This window comes from Agrilus planipennis, unplaced genomic scaffold (assembly GCF_000699045.2).
Source record: "Agrilus planipennis isolate EAB-ADULT unplaced genomic scaffold, Apla_2.0 scaffold45, whole genome shotgun sequence".
Taxonomy (NCBI): Eukaryota; Metazoa; Arthropoda; class Insecta; order Coleoptera; family Buprestidae; genus Agrilus; species Agrilus planipennis.
The window spans coordinates 868,306-873,132 of record NW_020438890.1 but is presented as its reverse complement, the minus strand read 5'-3'; the positions used below and the strand labels follow the sequence as shown (position 1 = coordinate 873,132).

The window sequence follows — 4,827 nt, the reverse complement described above, 5'->3', positions numbered from 1 at the left end:
TTGCTATAACTATTCAACAAACCTGAAATTTTTAAGGCCCAAATTGAAGGTTTTTGAGTTGTGCCTAACTTTAATGGAGAACTTTTTCCAATACAACCATTATGTTCGGCTATATCACCAGCTGCGAAGATTAAGTATGATTCACGTTTTTCTGTTTGAAGTGATTGAGATATAGTTATTCTATCTTAATGTTGTAGTTTCTTCAGTTCAGCAACAAATAATTCTTCTATATGCTTCCTTATTTGCTTTTGTCATCCGTTTTAATTGGAAAAAATACACTGATGCCACAATAGTTTGTTTACTAAGAAAGATCAGAGCCAAAATAGGGTTGCAAATAATTTTACTGACGTAAAATGAAGATCAATCATTTTACATCAGAATATTTACAACCCTATTTTGTTTCTGATCTTTTACACATTGTAATAAGACAGAAAAATGGAATCCATGGTTTCTTTAGCTTTAATTTTGGATTATAGGTACTTATTAGCACACCACAATATTTTATATCAATTCATTGTTTTGCGAGCTCTTTTGTCGTAAATCATAGAATTTCGTAGTTCCTTGCTAAAGGTACGATAATTGGTGATTTGGCAGGTGGTGATATCAATTTGGAACTTCAAAATTCCATGGACCATGACACTGAACCCGGAAAACAATATCAATCCAGTACGTTAGATTATCCATTTCCAAGCATTAAAATTTTTTGGGCCCTCTTAAATTAAAGAATTAGAAGGCATTGGTGGAATGTCACTTTGTCCTATGTTTTTTAAGCTTGACCAATGTGAGCAACTTTCATTCATCATTTTATATAACGTTTGATCGGTGATACCAACAAAACTTTTAACGGCAAAAATGTATTTTACATTTTAGAAATAAAAAATATGTTTGGAAAAGTATTTTAAATAAAATATAAAATGCTTTTCTCAAAAAATAGGTATTTTTTATTTTGTATTTGCATTTTAAATGCAAGTATTTCAGATAAATCACACCTCTAGTGTTACCCATACCAACGTAGTTGCATTCATATGCTTATAATTGGAGAATTTTTTAGTCCTACAGTTCCTTTTATGTCATTTTTTAACTTATTTCCCGGTAGAGTATAAATGTTCTTTTTTAAAGTACACAAAAACAAACACCTGTTAGTATTTTTCCATAACGCTAACAGTACAGTTCATTTGAAGTTTCAATCAAGAATTTTAAATTACTATATTCGGGTGTATAAGTAATTGGTTGTAAATACATAACTTCTTCAACTCAACTTATCATAACTATTAAATTTTTGATGTTGGACGTTTATTAACGTACAGATTATAATATTAAAATTTAATATGTGCTATACACCATCGATTATGGGCGCAGTTTGTAGGTAGGTACTAAGAAGTGTTAACAAGAAAAATTTATTTTGTTGACATTTACGTATAAATGTTTTTTGTTCTCGTTGTTTATTACGCTTGTCGCTATCACTTACAAAAATTAAACGCTCCTTAATATATGAATGACAACACCGGTTGTACAAACAAGCGATTTAATGGGTATAGTTATTAGCAGTTAATACAACAGTAATTCTGGGTTATTAAGTCAATAATTTCTTTGGTAATTTTTTACATTAGTTGACATTGGAATTGAGACATGAAGTTTAGTGAGGTAGGTAGTAGTACTCACCAAGTAAAGTAGTGTAGTAGTATTTACTAGAATTTTGTTTATTATTTGTTTAAAAATCAATGTGACTGAGATACAGGCTGTTAGTTTTCTTAATCGGACGAAATTCCGGTAGGTACGGCCCTGGCTTCAGCCTTCCGTCAGCTGTTCCCGCCAAATATCGTTTGTCGTAACATTATTCCAATATATCAGGGCAGGGGCATTAAAAGAAACTCGAGTCTGTCATATATGTACCTAACTAAACAATGACGTCATCAATGCATATTCAGTTGACGAAGGGCTGCAGCCAGGGCCGTACCAACGGGAATTTCCTCCAATTAAGAAAACTTTAGGAGCCTGTATCTCAAGCTACATTGGTTTCCGCATGGAATTAATACTACCACACGATTCTACATGGTAAGTACTACCTACCTGACTAAACTTCATGTTTCAATTCCAATGTCAACTAATGTAAAAATTTAGTAATAATAATTTTTCCATCAATTAAAAATACGTTTTTGATAGAAAATTTGGTGTAAAACACGATGGTTATATTAAAAAGTTGCTTTGAGGTGGAGCAATTGTTTGTTTAAAACTGATTTAAACATTTTAATTGTTTATAACAATAATAATTTTTTTTTCGTGGCGGTCTCACCCCCATAAAAAGTTATAGGGGTTCGAAGTTGATANGACTATCCGCAAAACTAATGAAAAATACATAAAAATATTGAGAAAGTTATATAAAACATTATTTAAATATCTTTATCAATAGAGCAGGTTAGGTTATCGGGTTTTGTTCAAGTGACCACCTTCTTTCGATCCCCCACCTCCTCCCACTTGAAAAAATTTTTTTTATTGATTTTTATTTGAATTATGGTGTATGAAAATTGTCAACATAATCAACTTTCAACTTTTTATGGGGGTGAGATCGCCGCAAATTTTTTATGGAGTTTTACTCAGATGACCACCCTCTTTCGATCCCCCTACCCCCATAACTTTTTATGGGGGTTAGACCGCCACGAATTTCTTATGGTACAGTGGTGGGGGAGACCTCCTCTTTCGATCCCACCCACCCCCACCCCCAAAGGGGACATTTAGTTTTTAGTTCGAATAAAACCGTAGTTATGAATTTTTGAAAGTGACTTCAGACCAAAAATCATTAAATTCTCATATTATCGATCACTACTATTTTCCAAAAAAAAAAAAAATTCGAAGACGTACCTCTTTTTTTTTCGTTATAGAAACCGGTAAATAAAATTTCAGCCAAATCGAAAATATGTCGGTCAGATAGGTAAGCTTCGGTTTGCATTACACACTTACATACATACATAGATACATAAAAGCATCACGACATGGAGAAGAAAGTCACAAATTATCTTTTAATTTAACACTGATTGTATTCGAAACAGATCATACAGGTATTTTGGACAAGGAAACATACATACTTTAAATTACGCATAAGATAAATGATGAAAAATCAATTGGCATCGGCAGCATAAAGCCATTGTCCCGTTCAACACAGCACTGGAGGTGTTGAACTGCTCTGGTGCTTTTAAGTTACTTGCAGTAAGTTATGAACGTATAAAACACCGTGTTCACTATGATACAATGACTTTTAATCGATATTTGAATTCATTGATTCAAAATGTAAACGTAAGTAAAAAACAATTGAGTTTTGAAAATAATATTAAAAGATGGGGCCTAGGTGTGGAAAACACCTATTGTTTCAGGTAGTCCTACAATCTTCATCCGGGATACTTCATCGGATACAACTGCATCACCGAGTTCGATAACGTGGGATATCGCAAGGGCGGCCCCAATTGGGGCGTCGGCCCGCGTAAGTGTCTATCGCATTGTATTGTTATAACTGAGTGTTTTTGTTTATTTCCTTACATGTTGTTTTACATTCATTGCAGCATGCCACTTGGCAAGATGCAACGCTCGAGGGGAACCCACTGGGTGTTATGTAAAGTAGGTAGGAGCTGTAAGGCTATTGGTATATATATATATATATATATATATATATTTGTAATGGGTGATGAGTTAATTAAATAGGTGAAATATATCATCAATCTCTCCTACACGCAGAAATTCACTAAGAAAAATAAAACAATTTTTCGTACCTTGCTGGGAATAAGAATTCTAACTTCTTCATCACCACGACGAGAGCGCTTGTATGGGGCACCCATGTCACCGTCAGCCTCACGCTTCATGGCTAAACTTGCCTGCAAGAAAAAAATAAAATAAGTTACTTTTGTTCAGTTGTACTAAAATTACAGCAATAAATCTCAGGATTAAATTCCCAAAGCAATAAAATGAAATTGTGTTTTGATAGAAACATACATTACCTATTTAATATTAAAAGAGTGTAAGAATATTGCGTGGTTGTTTATCAAACCATCTTCGCGTCTGTGGAAATGCATATGAAGAGACATTTCGACAACTTTTCTTAATATAGTAGTTGGATTTCAATCAACATTAAAGGAGTAAAATAAGCTGGGAATTTAACTATGTTTGCGGTACTTTCATGCTACTTTCCAGGTTATTTATAATATTGCAATAATAGCAAAAGTGCATTTGAAATACACGCCTATAAAGCGCCCAACATATAAATAACTTCTCACAAACGTAGAAATTACCACCAGTTTTACTATATATTGTAAAAAACTTATGTGAAGTGACTATAGCTCAAGTGTTATGATAAATGTGAATTATTCCATTATTTCTACCAACCTATGTTGCCTATGTCTTAATAACTTCCATAAACGCTTCTAACCTTTTTTTCCATCGCGCCCACCGTCTATATTTCGCACCCATATAATGTACCTTATAGGTTTTACCAAAATATGTGGCATAAACAGCCGTATCTTTTGATTGTGTTGATTTAAAAGTTCGATTTTTTGACCATTCCAAGATACTACTGACCTGAGTGTTTGATATAAGTTTCAAATTGATATCCCTACGCGCTCCTGAGAAAAAGAGTATTGACGGACAGACAGACGAACAATAAAGTGGTACTATAAGGTATAAGGGTTCTGTTTTTTTCCTTATGAGGAACGGAACCCTATAATCTATCTATATGGATTTCCGTACCCGAACTGCAATTGTAAATATACCTGTATGAAGTTCAATAAGTTTGGTAAGTACATGATTCATAAAAGAAATATGTATGGTGATGTAACAACAAAA

The 4,827-nt window shown here is 33.2% G+C and overlaps 1 long non-coding RNA gene across 1 annotated transcript in view; it reads right to left on the bottom strand.

Annotated features, from left to right (window-relative positions):
* Positions 1-3,765: 3,765 nt before the first annotated feature.
* The window catches only part of LOC112906840, a 96,108-nt gene continuing 95,046 nt past the window's right edge, over positions 3,766-4,827 (bottom strand). Inside the window, exon 3 of the long non-coding RNA XR_003232629.1 lies at positions 3,766-3,863. This is a non-coding gene — a long non-coding RNA (uncharacterized LOC112906840). The remainder of the gene's footprint in view (positions 3,864-4,827) is intronic.